Source organism: Chiloscyllium plagiosum, unplaced genomic scaffold (genome assembly GCF_037043375.1).
Source record: "Chiloscyllium plagiosum isolate Xiang-an unplaced genomic scaffold, Cpla_swu_hap1 HiC_scaffold_39, whole genome shotgun sequence".
NCBI lineage: Eukaryota > Metazoa > Chordata > Chondrichthyes > Orectolobiformes > Hemiscylliidae > Chiloscyllium > Chiloscyllium plagiosum.
The window spans coordinates 105,838,248-105,854,293 of record NW_028270177.1 but is presented as its reverse complement, the minus strand read 5'-3'; positions in this window follow the sequence as shown (position 1 = coordinate 105,854,293).

The window sequence follows — 16,046 nt, the reverse complement described above, 5'->3', positions numbered from 1 at the left end:
CACGGGCACCGAGATCGCTCTGCACATCTACACTTCCAAGAATATTACAATCAGCCTAGAACTCTTTATTCTTGTTGTTCCTCCGAAGTAAATTATCTCACACTTTTCCACATTAAAATCCATTTGCAACTTCTGAGGTCAGCTCTGCAGATTATCCATGCCCCTCTGTAACCGTCAGCAGATATTGGCACTATTGACAACATCGTCGATCTTAATGTCATCTGCAAATTTACGAATCCATCATTCCATGCCCTAATCCCGGTCATTTATAAAAATGACAAACAACAGCGGACACAAAAAGGAACCTTGTAGTACACCATCAGTTACTGAACTCCAGGATTATCATTTCCCATGAACTGACACACTCTGTCTTCTTTCAGCGATCCAATTTCTGATCCAAACCGCTAAACCATCCTCAATCCCATGACTCTGTATTTCATGCAACAGCCGACAGTGCCATACTGAAAACCATATCCACCACATCAACCACTTGACTCTCATCCACCTGTTTGCTCGCCTTCTCAAAGACCTCAATGAGGTTTGTGAGGCACAACCTGCTATTCATAAAATCGTACTCACTATCCCGAATCAACTTCTTCTTTTTTGACGATCATAATTCCTAACTCTCATAATCTGTTCCAAACAGTTAGCTGCAAGAAAGCTAAGGATCACTGTTCTATAATTACCAGCGTAGTCTCTACTCCCCTCCGTGAAGAAGGGGACAATATTTGCTAAACTTGGGTTTTCTAGCACTAATAACATAAACACTGACGCAATAAAGCTTATATTCAAAAGTTCTGCAATCTCCTCCCACGATTCGCAGAGAATCCTCGGATACATCCCATCAAGTCCGGGGGACAAACCTATTTTTAGACTTTCATGAATTGCTAACAACTCCTCTTTATGAATGTCAATTTTGTTTATTCTAATAGGTTGCATCTCAATACTCACTTCGACAACATTGTCTTTTTCATTGTTGATATGATAAAAAGTACATTCAGCGTCTCTGCTATCCTTGGACACCGCTACACCTTCGTACTTCTGTTCTTGACAGGCCATAATCATATGCTAGACATTCTTTTATTCTTGAACTATCAATTGAAAGCTTCAGGATTGTTTTTGCCAGACAAAGACTTCTCATGCCTCCTCTTCGCTCGAAGTAGCTCTTTCTTTAGGCCCTTCCTGGTTAGCTTTTAATTCCCAAGTGTCCTACCTCAGCCTTCATATCGCATCTTTACATAAGCCTCCTTCTCCTTCTTCGCAAGAGATTCAACTTTTACAGTAAACCCAGCTCCCTGTGTCGACCTCATATTCCCTGCATGACGCATACATACTTACCAATGACATGCAGTAGCTTTTCCCTGAATAAGCTCCATATTTCAGGTGTGCACAACACTTGAAGTTACTTTCCACAAGCGGTGCATCTTAACTCTTGCCTAATCGCATCATAATGGCCTTTCTCCCTACGATGCCTCATGCTCTGCAATAAATACCTATTCCTATCCATCACGAAATAAACATAACGGAATTGTGGTCATTCTCAACAAAGTGCTCACTTACATCCAAAGAAAACAGCTGGCTCAGTTCATTTCCCATAAAAAATCCAATGTGGCTTTGCGTCTTGTTGGCCTGTCTACATGCTGCGTCAGGAAACCCTCCTGCACACATCGGACAAAAACTGACCGATCAGAGTTGCTGAACCGATAACATTTCCAATCAATATTTGGAAAATTAAAGCTCCCCATGACAACTACCCTGTCACTTTGCAATCATCTTTGCAATCATTTCCTCTATATATCTAGAACATTTTTGTGGTGACCTCTCCGTTCCTGATTCTAATTCCAGTCCATTCTACGCTGTGGTTCTGTTCGCCGAGCTAGGAAGTTTTTGTTGCAAACGTTTCGTCCCCTGTCTAGGTTACATCCTCAGTGCTTGGGAGCCTCATGTGAAGCGCTTCTGTGGTGTTTCCTCCGGCATTTCTCGTGACCTGTCCGTGCCACTTCCGGTTGTCAGTTTCAGCTGTCCGCTGTAGTGGCTGGTATATTGGGTCCAGGTCGATGTGTTTGTTGATGGAGTTTGTGGATGAGTGCCATGCTTCTAGGAATTCCCTGGTTGTTCGTTGTTTGGCTTGCCCTATAATGGTAGTGTTGTCCCAGTCGAATTCATGTTGCTTGTCGTCTGCGTGTGTGGCTACTGGGGATAGCTGGTCGTGTCGTTTCGTGACTAGTTGATGTTCGTGGATGCGGATCGTTAGCTGTCTTCCTGTTTGTCCTATATAGTGTTTTGTGCAGTCCTTGCATGGGATTTTGTACATTACATTACTTTTGTTCATGCTGGGCCATACATCAGGAGCATACATCAGGAGCATTTCCGAACTGACTGACAGACTACTGCGACCACTAGGACTTATAACAGCACACAAACCAACAGCCACACTCAGACAACAACTCACCAGAACGAAGGACCCGATACACAGCATGAACAAAACTAATGTAGTGTACAAAATCCCACGCAAGGACTGCACAAAACACTTATTAGGACAAATATGACAAAACTACTCACAACCACCTGCAAATTGGAGCTACAATTCAGCTTCCCAGTCTGCGCCTGAATTCGTTCAAACCCTCATGAAGAGCTTTGGCAAATTATCCCCTCAGGGTATTGGTACTCTTCTGGTTCAGGTGAAGGCCAACCTGTTTGTAAAGGTTCATCGACTCCAGTATGAGCCCCAACTATCCAGGTATCGGAATCTCTCCCTCCTGCACCATCCTTGCAACAACATTTTCAAATGCGCTCTCCCTGCACTTCACCTCACTACGACCTAGAATGGGCAACAATTCAGAGAGAACTCTGTTTGTTCTAGATTTAAGATGTCACCCTCGATCCCTGAAATTCTGCCATACATCTACATCACTTTTATTACCAATGTTGTTAGTGCATTGTGGACAATGACTTGGGGTTGCCCACTCTCTCCCTTAAGGATTCTGAAAACATGATGCGAGACATCACAAACCCTGTTAGCTGGGAGACAACACAGCAATCATGAGTCTGCCCTATATCCACAGAATCTCAATCTGTTCCCATCGATATGGAGTCTCCAATACCAAATGCTCTCCTCCTCTCTCCCCCACCCTTCTGAGAACAAGGGGCAATCTCTGTGCCAAAGACGTATACCCAATGGCTTTCCCCTCGTAAGTCATCCCGCCCAAAGATAACAAATACGGTATGCATGTTACTGAGGGGCACGGCCACAGCAGATGCCTGCACTGTCTGCCTGTTAGCGTTTCGGCTCCCGCCTGTATCCCATCTGTTTATTTATTGTACCTGAAGTGTTACTGACTCCCTATAACTTCGCTCAATTCCACTCAGACTCCAAATGATCTGACATCAAGCTACAGTTCCCGAACGCAGTTGCTGAGGAGCTGGAGTTGGGTGCACTTCCTGCAGATGTGGATATCTGGGACATTATTGAAGACCCTTACCTCTCACATTCTACAGAAAGAAATTTCAAATGTCCGGCAATCCATTCCTAATATTGTCCACATGCACACACTCATGTATATGCGAACATCTGTACATGTATATAAAAATGTGTGTGCACTTGCATGTATGCGTGTGCGCATATATATTTAAAAGTTGCAAAAGAAAGTTGATTGTTATTTTTTTAAGAAAGTTATTTTTAAAAAAAAATGATTTGGTGGAATATTCTGTCGTTGCGAAATACCTCAGTTACTTACAACCAGCAGAAATACTCCCTGAGTAAATATCCATCTCTCAATAGAGATACAGAGGTGACGTTTGAAGGTGTTGACGATTCTCATATCGCTGATCCTGTGCTGTGTTAAATTCTGGAAAGGATGTTTAGTTCGTTTCATGTTACTTATTTTGTTCCAACCTCACACAGGCCATTAAAACAATCCAAAAATTATTAGATTTATCTCATTGGACAATGTTGTCGGCAAAACTGGAACCGAAATGATAAAGGTGTTTGAAATACTGCTTTAAAGATTATAGGATTCAAACAGGAACATTTTTCGAGTCTTGTCACTGGATATTTTGGGGGGAGAGGGTGAGCAGCAAACGGTCTCACTCCCTTCTCTGTGATTGCAGCCAAATGTCCAAGGCAATAGATGTAAAGAAAATGGTGCATTCCATCGACAGGTCATTTCCCACTCACTATTGTATAATTTCGCTTTGATTGTCGCCATTGTTTAAAGGGTTAGGTGAGTGGGGAGATCGGGATTCTGGTGGTAAGCTGAGACATTGCGATAATTAATCCCACACTGTTGGCATCATTTTATATCATAAACCAATTATGCAGCGGACTGAGCTTACCGAATTCCCTTTTATGCTCAGCTAACAGAAACAGCTCAGTTCTTTTACAATTTATGGAAGTTCACGTAGAACAAGTTCCTTTACCTTTATTCACAACCAGCACTTTCTACACATAGTTGTACTCAGTTGAAGGTGATATGTGGTACATTTCCAATTAACGTTAACCAATTAGAAATTGTGCACCTAACACTTACCCGACCCGGCCGACCAGACTCCATGTCTTGGTGAAATTCACTCATTATGTTTCTGCACGCATTTTTACAAATACTTTAGAATCAGCTTCTGACACATTTTTCCTGAAAAATAATCATTTTCGATTTCAATTACTGTAGAATGAAAACAAAAGTGCTCCAAACTTTTCCTTATCATTCATCGCTGGTTTTGAAGTTCGAAAGTCGAGTTATAGATCCATCTGAATGAAGGATTTTCCCTCCTGTTTACTCTCTGCAAATTCACATCATCAGGGAAACTTCCATATGGACGCAACTCAGTTTTACCTGGTTTCACGCCACATGATCTATTCATCTGTTCCACCATCCCATGAAACCCCGCCTTGTCTTTTCTAATGGCGTTATGCCCCATTATTTCGTTGGCTTCCTTTCCATTCTTTTTTGTTTCCCAGTAGACTCTGTCCATTCTTCCTGACGTCTTTTGATTCCAGTCATCGGCATCCATGTCTTTTATCATCTCTTTTATATCCCAGGGAAGTCCATCTTGAGAAAGAATGCTGTTCCAATGCAACACATGAAAACCCGCTCGAATGGTGTATACTGGCATTACCAGTAAAGGGAAGATCGAGCTAGTTCAGTCACAGGTGAATCGGTTGGTTGTCACACAATGGATCAACCACTGACTGGGAAATGACTGTTTTTCTTCACTTTTCTCCCCTCTCTGAACATGTACTAAAACAACACAGTAAGGTATCATAGAATGCCGACAGATAAGAAACTGGCCATTTGATACAACAAATTCACACCGATCCTCCAGGGACTAACCCTCACAGAACAATTCCTTACCCTATTACTCTTCATTTGTTCCTGAATAAGGCACCTTACTGACAGTCGACCCATTTGGATTCATGCCATGTCTCAGGCTCTGTGAGGCAGCAGTGCTAACCAGTGAGCCACCTTGCGGCCCTGCAGCAATATTTCAAGGCACATGCGGGCGCGTGTAAAATGCGTTTCCTGTCAAAGATGTTCCGATTTTGTTGTTGTACTTAGCAGGAACAATAATCCTGCTTCCCTGACCAGGCATTGAAACCATACCACAGCGGTGATAGTGCTGAATTGTAACCAGTAGCTGACATTTAGGACGGCAGGTGCAATTGCATCTTCTCTTAACAGAATAGATTTTTTTTTCCTGCGATGAGACGTTTATTCCAAAATACTATTCGTGACATCGAGCTTTTACAGCACAGAATAATGCATCATGTCAAAGCCAGTCCATCGAATATCCATCCATTCTCATTTCCAGCTTCCGGGAGCCCGCAGCCTGACTTCTGAAGTGTTCATCCCAAAGAGACGCTCCCTGCAAAGGTTTAATCTCAAATGAAGAAGCGAATGAGACTGAAGTCAGACACCATTAGATTTGATCATGAGCTGCGGGAGAACTGAACCGCATTTTGAACCAAAGAGGGAAATATAAAGAAACTTCTTGTGACAATGACAAAGGCCTTAGGAGAGGCCAACATTCAGAAAATGAGGAATTGAACTGTTTGCCTCTTCTTTCTTCACTTCGGGCTTTAAAACCCGATTCTGTTTGCATAACCAAAAGGGTAAACCGGCAGGCGACTGTCCTTTGAGGACTGGCACAGTCGTGAATAATTGGTACATGCTAATCGTTGAATTCTCCACCTGATGAGGTAGCCTGTCTAGCTGTGCTCTTCCAGCCTCCTACCTGTTTCATTTCGATTCCAGCAGATTCCTGTCTCTACATAAGGAATGGAAGCATTCAGCCGCTTTGCTGTATGTTTTCCTCCCCCACTATTTCACCGTTACTTTACTGCTTCGACTGTATCACGTTGTTCTTCCGGCTAAACTAGAGCATCCTTGGCATCAGATGCTTGTCGTCCTAATGTTCCTCGAAGTAGAAACACAGATGGGGATTTCGAAAGTCAAGCAGATGAGGCCTGGTCCATGGGGAGAATCACTTCACGATGTCCCCTCAGAAATAATTCTAAGCAACACGAAAATGCTTATGTGAATGTTTGTTGCAACAGTTGCAAACAAATTCAGCAAGGCCCAAGCGAGATTCGAATACCCGACAAATGCTCTAACCTCTGAACTGTGGAGCCACCGGCAACAAAAGGGCTTTTTCTGACTAGCAGAAAATGATGAACTCTCGCACAGTAAATTCCGTCGTCCGAGGTTCGTGATGCAAGCTTCGTTTTCTGTTTTAAAATACGACTTGAAACCCATTTCTTTGATTACATGTTTGATATAACACTTTGTCAGCTTCCCAATATCTCATAATGTGACTGGGATCAAACTTTGTTTAAACTCCCTCCACAGGAATAGCTTTGAAGTTTCCATTATGTGAAAGGCACGATGTAGTATTCTTAGCAATTAATTGCCCTTCATTTCAACAAAGATTACAGCTTTTCTTCTTCCTTTTAGTTTCCTATAGCATTGTGCGATTTACTTAGTGAAGAGATTTCACAATATATGACCTTGGTAGATAAAGTTTAGGCACCAAACGTGGAACAGTTCAAATCGAACATACTCCGGAGACTGGAATTGCAGGCTATGCAGGTATCTGAGAGTGCGTTTTAAAACAAAATCTTGGGTTTCGTGTTCGCTGGCTGGGTTGGCACATATTGAACAACACTAATTGTACTTGAATGGGCTGGAGGACTTGACAGGATAGACAGAGCAAAGACAGTCAAGAGATTTGCAGAAATGATAAAAACGTTGGAATTTAGCTGCCCGGTAATGGGTGAACAACCCTTGTTGTTAATACTCCCACGTGCAGCAGAGTTCTTGAAAGATCTCAGGACTTCATCTTTGGGTGAAAAACCCGCAATCCCTGCCCTTCCAGCATGTGGGAGCCCGTGTGGAAAGATAAAGCTGCGAAGGCCGCAGTGCACGTTTGGGAAAATGTGCAGTGGTAAGGAGCAATGGAACACTGAACAGAACGCAAGTACACCCTTGAATAGAGGCAGAGGGAGTGAGGCCAGATCAGAGTGGGAATTTGAGAGGACGGGTGGAAGTGTGTTCCCACCGTTTAATGCAAACGAATGGATGAGAGTTTGAGCTGCAGAAGAGCGGAGACGTGGAAGAGTTAATGATGTTAATGAGGTGCAAGTAGGCTGACATGGTGACGATAACGATATGTGGTTGAAAGCACAAAACACGGTGAAGAATGTCACTACGGTTATGACGTGTCTCGCTCATACTCAGACAGTTGCGAGGGAGAAGATTGAGACAGTGGCGAGGCATTTTCTCCTCGCACATGGTCAATGATGCTTTCCAGCTCATCTCATCCATTTGCCGAAACTCCACTCTCAAAACCCATCCCTCCAACAAGGACAGAGCTCCCTTCTTCATCACTTCAAATTCCAGCAACCTCCGCAGACATCATGTCAGTCTCCGACATTTCCACCACCTGAAAATGAACCCCACCAGCTAAGATGTGTTTCCCTACCCACCCCTATCCGCTTTCTATAAAGATCATTCCCTCTACGACTCCTTTGTCAAGTGCACGCCCCTCACCAAACCACCCTCCCCTCCCCTATCCATTCTCATTCCAACACGGTATTTGCAAACCTCCACACACACCTCCACTCTGTCGCAGGCCCCAAATGAGCCTTCCACATCCATTAGAGTTTTACCTGCACTTCCACACATGTCATTGAATGTATCCGTTGCTGTTGATGCAGTCTACCTATATTGCGGAAACAGGATACCTAATTACAGTTCGCTTCAGAAAACACCCCCGGACACCCGTAACAAACAACATCACTGACCTGTGGCCGAACACTTCATCTCTCCCTCCCAATCAGCCAAGTTCATGCAGGTCCTGGGCTTCCATTGCTCTCATGAACTGTCCTATGTATCAATCTTCCTTCCCACCTATCCGCTCCGCACTGCTCTGCGACCAATCACCACTACACCCACCTCCATCCACCTATCACACTCTCAGCTACCTTGTCCCAGCCCCATCCACTCTAATTTGTCTCTCTACCCCCTCGGTTTACAAGCTTATTTCCTGATGATGGTTCTTGCCTGTAACGTCAATTCTCCGACTCCTTGAATGCTGCCTGCCCTGCTGTGCTTTTCCAGCAGCACATTTTCGGCTCAGGAGCGAGGCAGTGGATTTTGATTTCGGGACTGAAGACAGAGGCCTTAGCTTAGCCATGAGGCAATTGTAAGAAATGTCGGCTCCAACAGAACTGCATGTCAGACAAGGCAGGACAACCTTTGACCTGGAAGGAACAGGGAGGTGATCGTGTTTATATCCACCTGCAGATCTATTTGTGGTGGATGCTGTGTGCATGAAAGATTCTGACGAAATTCTGGTCACATTCTAAGTGTCGAAAATCCCTCATCCTCAGACCATATCTTAAAAAGTATCCAGAGTCTTGTGAAAGTTGCTTTCCCACTCTCATTTTTGGATAACATCAATTTCGCAGGATATTAGAAGGGGAAGATTTACAAACCAATCTCTCCGCCATGATCTGATAAAATCGCACATTTTATCACAAGTAGAACTTGATCATACAGAGAACATGAAAGGAAAAAAAACCCTCTGGTTATAGTGAGAGAGAAATCGTTCTCTTATTGTGTGTGTGGACAATGGTTCTACCCATCATCAGAGCTCACAAAATACAAATGCAGTCATACTAAGGAAAGTCTATGTAAATGTGCGTATTCATTTCCTTGTCTGAGCTGAATTCCCATGGAGACAAAGATTCCAGGAAAAAGCGATTCACCTGCTCAGAGTGTGGAAAGGGATTCACTCTGTCTCTGACCTGCTGCAGCACCTGCTCGTTCAAAATTAGGAGAAACCATTTCAAAGTCTGGACTGCCGAAAATGCTTTAAAACGTCCAGCACAACGCTCATACTAATTAGAAACCTTTCATCTCGCCAGACTTTGGAAAATGTTATCAAACCTCTGTGTGCTTCATCTCTGAGAAATATGCTCACATGAATGAGAGACCTTTAAGAATTCTGGAGACGTGACGTCTGATCTACGTGCTCACCCGGGAGGAGAGACATCTTTGTGTCTAAATCGATGGGACCTGCTGCAAAAGTCCGAGTGACCGGATGGCTCACCACATTTCTCACAATATTAATGTGCCTTTCTAAATGCCCTGACTGCAGGAAGTGCTGCACAAGTTCCTGGAGACGAACGTGTCATCAACGTATTCACACTGTGGAAAGACATTATTCACTCTAAAAGTTCCAGGGGGCAGTTTATCATGAACGTCTTCACATTGAAGAGAGACCTATTAAATGTATAGTCTGTGGGATGTGCTTAACAGTCTCTGTAGAACTGATGTCCCTTCGACATTTTCACAATGTGCAAGACATTTCAAGTGTAGTTATTCTAGGAATAGGTTCAAGCGTTCATCTCAACTCTCAGTACACCAGCCAGTTTTCAGTGGGCAGAATGCATTTACTTGCTCCATGTGAGAAACACAGTTAGCTCACTCATCGACCCTGCTGAGACAAAAGAGGGATCCCACTCAGGGAAAGAATTCACTCACTCATCGACCCTGCTAAGACAGTGCAGAGATTACATATCTCAACAGCGATTTAACCTTGTTGTTCATCATATTCAGATATGAAAGCAAAGTTTTGATATTCTGGATAAAAATCAAATAAATCAGCTTTGTATTAAATTTATTGTCAAATGTCATTGGAAGGATGGGTTTACCGAGTACTTGAAGCATGAGCACAGGTTCTCAAGGGGAAATAATGTCTGACAAATATATTAGACATCTGTGAGGAGGTAATGAGCAAATAAGATGAAGTCTACCCTGTAGAGGTGACCAGCTGGAATTTCCAAAAGGCTTTTGGCGAGGTGCAGTATGACAAACTGCTCAATAATGGGCAACTTCTACTTTAGACCACGGTGTGTTTGAAGTTTCCACATCCTCGCCGATTCTGCCTGGATTTCCTCCCCAGACAAAAGATGTGTCGGTGACCTTCTTTGGACATGGGGAATGCAGAGCTACAGGAATTGGGTAGAGGTGTGAGTTGGGTGTGATATCCGTGGCAGGATTAAAGGAATCTTCCTGGGCCGAATGGCCTGTTTCCACATTGTAGGTATTATATTAGGACAACATTGATCGCAGGGATTAAGACTTTTGTCATATGAATTTCTTTTTTTAAAAAAAGGTCACAATTTCCATATAAACATATGATTTCAATTGAATCTGTTGAACGATATAAGGAGGCGATGTGCATTCTTAAAGAGGACATCATAAAGGTCGAGCGAGAATGTCAGATCGCCTTAGCACATAAAGTTAAGGATATAATCTAAAGAGATTCCACAAGTACATTAAGAATTAGAGACGAAATAGGACCACTTTAGGACGAAAGAGCTCACGTTTGTTTTTAACCTCAGCAGATGGAGAGATATATAATGTTCACTTCGTGGAGAACGAAATGGACCCTACAACTAAATATTGATGTTTATAAAGTCGTTTCCATCGTAAAGGGCAAGTGCTGGAGGACTTGGAAAATATGTAGATGGATATTTCTCTGGGATTTTATCTCATGTATCTCGGAACTTTTTGGCAAGTTAGGGAATGAAACTGTTGGGTCTTTCGTAGAAATAATTGTGTAAGCTATTACTATGAGTGAGGCGCCGAAAAAATGGGGAGTGGCTAATTTTGTGCTTTTGTTAAGAAAGGGTGACATGGAGAATCCTGGAAACGATAGACCTGTGTTTCTGACGGTGGTCTTAAGTAAGTTGTTGGATGCAATTATAAACGATAGGATTTAAATGCATTTAGAGATACAAGGAATAAATGGGAATAACCAGAATGTTTTTGCGCGAGGGAAGTTGTATCTCGCAAACATGACTGAGTTTTCGAGGGCATAACTAATATGATTGATCCGGAGAAAGTCGTAGGTATTGCTCACTTGAACTTTAATAAAACCTTTTTCAAGGTTCCACATGTTTGCCTGATTCAAAAAGTGAGATCACAGAGAGATGAAGGTGAGATTTCCAATTCGCTATAAAATTAGATTAACAGCAGGAGGCTGGGAATAGCCGTGGAAAGTAGCTTTCAGAGTGGAGGACTATTACCGATGGTGTCCCACAAGGATCGATGCTGAGCCCACATTCATTTTTTCATTTAAATAAATGATTTAGGTGAGAAGATAAAAAGTATGGTAAGTAATTTGCAAAATTCGTCGGAAAAGGGACAATAAAAAGGGTGATGGAAGATTGTGAAGAGATTTTCTCGTCAGGTCAATTTCTCTCTCTGTTCTCGAGTTTTTGAAGCGTGGGGGAGTGGGTTTGGGGCAGGACAGTGAAGAGCCATCCGTCCATCGTACAGACCAGGTTATCAGACGTCCATCTATTCTCGTCCCAGTTTGCAGCATTTGCCCCATAACTTTGAGTGTTCTGACTTTCGAGGGAAAATGTCAATGAGATTCGCTCTGTGAGCTTAAATGACACAACAAAGGTACTGACGGTTGACATGGTCATACGGGGTTCCAACACCTTTCAGGAACGTATTCTCATGTTCACACACAGAGGCAGACACGCAGGCACATTCCTCGACAGTGATAGAGTCCTCATCATTATACACACACAATGCGCTTTATGTCCGCAAGTTTCTCTGGTGAAAGGCGGCATTAAGTGGAATACAAGCCACTTCTCCAGAAAATATGAACCGTTGCTGTGAGCTGCGATAAGAAGTGGATACTGAGCTGAAATAGTCCCACACGCTTCGCATGTGTAACTTTCAGTAACACGAATCCCACCAAATCAAGGCATCTTGCTCCTGTGATCTGACAGGATAGCGCTCAGCAAACATTCCTCACAAAACTACTGACACACGGCAAACTCTAGAATCTTTCCAGTCTCGTCTCGTCTCGTTCTGTTTCTGTCCCTCTCACACCTCCAGATTCCTCTTCATGTCTAGTCCCGAGATCATTGAGCTGTTTGATACAAATACAGACACATCGAGAAAGTGATCTTTATTTCAAAAGCAGAATCAGGGAATGTAAGCTGGAGGGCTTGCTCATGTCAGGGCAACAAGGCACCATGGTTTCATGTCCTGATTATCGTATAGACTGATTCCACCAATGGGCACCGTACCAGTTATTACCAATTAAAATCTTCCAATGAATACCGTGACTGACAGAAAGTAGCTTCGACCCCTTCCTCGCCGAGGGGCATTTTGCAAACAATGTCCTGTTCCTTCACAAACTGAGTTTTTCTCAGCTGGCCATGGATGCGTCGAGCACAGAAAATGCCCTTTGGCCCACCAAGTCTGCACATTTCAATACAGTCCGCTGAACTGTTCTTACCCCATTTGGCAGCACTTTGCTCAAAGGCTCAAACGAATTCAGCACTGTAAGTGTTCGATTATATGAGTCGTTCATGCTTTGGAGGTTTCTGCCTTTTCAATCATGACATGCGGTTGGTTGCAGTTTCCCAAGCTTCTTTATCTGGGTTATATGCATTTTATTTCATCCTGCGATTTGAATTTCAAACAAAAAAGCAGAGAACAAACACACTTCTAGTTCACTCTCGACTCTCAATCACAGTCAGCAAAATGCTTCACTGCATGAGGAACTCACAGTGGAATTAACGCCCATCGCCTCAATCACTTGGCTACACCTGCAGAAGTACGCTACTACACTGGTTTCAAGTTCTCCCTCCCTGTGGAATTGAGGGACAGGCAATCATTGTTAGATTTGTTTGAATTGAATCACCACAGCTTCGACAGGGTAAAATGTCAGGATATGTTTGGTCTGTGTAATCAATCTCGATATTTCAAATTATCATTCATTTAGAAGCAAAGACAGAGATTGCAAGAGAAACTAAGCATGACTGGCAGCATCTGGAGATAGAGAGACAGAGACAACGATCAGAGCTTCTTCAGGAGTTTCTCAGAACTCTGTTTTTCTCACAGGGTCTTCCATTCCTGCCGAGTTCCTTGAGCAGTTTTTGTTTTTTTGTCAGAGATTCCCAGCATCCGCAACACTTTACTAGCCATTAAACAATAAGGAAACACATTTGTCGTTCCTCACTGGATTGGTTTTCCGATTGGGAGCATACTCCCGAACCTACTAAAAACACGAAACTGCACAGCAAAGGATTCGGATGGATAAGAACAGCGACCGCTCCATGCGTGGGAACATCCTATCGGTTAACAGCCAAACGAGAGAATTAATTACTCCACAGAGACTGGGGAGTTCCTTGTAGCAAACCACTTGCAGGATCTCATAAAGAAGACTGTTAGCGAATTTAAAAATTCGCCTGCCCTTCGTAGAATGACAATTGCCCTCAATTGGTTTGACGTTTCCAAATAAATCCTGGGGCATTCGTTGTGGAAAATGGGAACAGTCTGATCCCACGCCTTGCCGACACAGTCATGTCACCGGGAACCAGCTCTCCTAAAACCGGGACCGACTCCCTTCGTGCCTCATGACGGACATATTCCTGACCACGGTAAAAACCCCGGAACTGTGCAGCGAAGAAAAAAGGATGGTGTGATTGTCGCTCCCTTCCTGGGTCGTGGGAGAACAGCACCTGTTAGTGAAGAGCCGAACGCACTGACTTACATCGCCACAGAGACTGATGAGCCAACGGAGTCAATGATCTCCGAATGGAAGCTTTAGTCTGCTCCTCCCCCATGGAAAATGCTCCTTAATTAGCTTTACCTTTCGAAAATAAATCCTTGGAAATTCATTCTGACGACAAGGGAATAGTCTGCTCCCATCCTCTAAAGACACAACCATGACACCAGTTCTCCTCCAACCGGGACCGTGTCTCTTCCGGCCTTTAAGTGTCTTGTCTGTGACCGTGTTTTCTCCTTGTCCCGGAGCTGAAATGAAATTTGACGTCCTGACGTGCAGGAACGAGAATCTTTTCAATGTCACAGATCAGTTCATGCCCGGAGAGCATCAGAGTCAAAGTACTGGTCTCCGCAAGCACGGAAAGATTTCTAACCTGTCTCTGCTCAGTCGAACAGTTCATCGTTCATTCGCCTCTGGATCCGCTTCCCAATGAATATATAAAGATTCAAAAAACTCGAGACTAGGATTTCTGCTTTGCTTCTTGACAGTTTCCCCACCTGCCAATTGGCAAAATTTTTCAAGAATCTCTTCACAACCCTCTGCTTTGCACTATGTCCAGAGATAAATAAATCTCACTTTGTGGAGAGATTCCCGACTCTGGGAGTGTTTTGTTTGGAGCAAAGACGTTTAATGGGAGATTTCTTGGGAATGTTTATAATGATGTGGGCGAAAGCGGTGTGGATGGGCGCGTTGATGGTCAGGCGGAACTGCTGCCCCTGACCAGGGCAACTGATCAAAGGACGAGGAGTGAAGACGTTTAATGGAAAACACAACTTGTATCAAATAAACTCAGTGAAACCTACATATACCCCATGTGTTTGTTATTATCTGTGGATAGAGGAACAGAGCTAACGTTTTGAGTCAGATCCGTCTCTCGTTCTGAACACAAGTTTCCTGCATGTCAACAATTGAGCATACCTGAGAAAATGTCGAGTTGTTGAGACGGGTTTTCTGGAGTTGCAGGGATAACTCCCATTGATGAGAGATAGAGTGGGTGGGAAGGATCGATTTCCATGAGCAGAGAGATTAACAATATGGCAATGGTCGAGTAACAAAGATGTTCTTGTATTTTTACAGCGCCTTTCAGCACCACTTCAGTCACAGGCACTGAAGTAACTTTGAAGTAGATGTGTCATTGTCAAAACTAAAGTGCTAATCAGGGCAGTTTGTTCAACCAGAGGTCAAAAAAGAGCATCAGAACTGGTCTTAGAGACGCCAGTGAGATTATGCTTCACTTTAAGCCTTTGTTCCTCTCTGGTTTATATCCAGAATAGTGCAGGGCTGGAGGTTCTAATCTCAGAGTAAGGTGTTACCCACTACGACACAGATGAGGAGGATATTCTCACGTTCAGAGGGTAGAAATTATGTAGAAGTATTTACAGCAGATGTCTGGCATGTCTCAGTATATTTAAGCCTTCAATTATCTCTCTATTAATAGCATAGAGCAAGTGGTAGAGTGAAATGTGCACAAATGTGCTGACAATTCACACTCGTGGGAGCGCATATTATGTTGAGAACGTGGCATTTCGCACAGGCATATAGATAGGTTGAATGAATGGGGAATAACTTGTCAGATGCAGTTTCATGTTGGCATTATGAGGTCATGCACTTTGGTCAGAGAAGTCAAAAGAAAGAACACTATTAAAATCGAGATAAAGTAGAAGAAACGTGTGAGACAGAGGAATCTCATGCCTGACACAAACATGTTTAGTATCATATTCTTTCCCTGACAAAAAGGATGGCTTCCTTTCCGAATGCTCACAATGAAAGAGATGGTTTCCAAGGAAAGTAAAAAACCCTTAAACAAATAGCCTAATCGAAAACAAAGGAAAGAATTGAGTCGTTCCAATGGACAACTTTGATGTTTATGGCTCTCTAAAATTTGTTTATAATGGAGCTGAAAGTGGGAATTGGGGGAGCTGGGGAGTGAAAGTCAGGTCACTCAT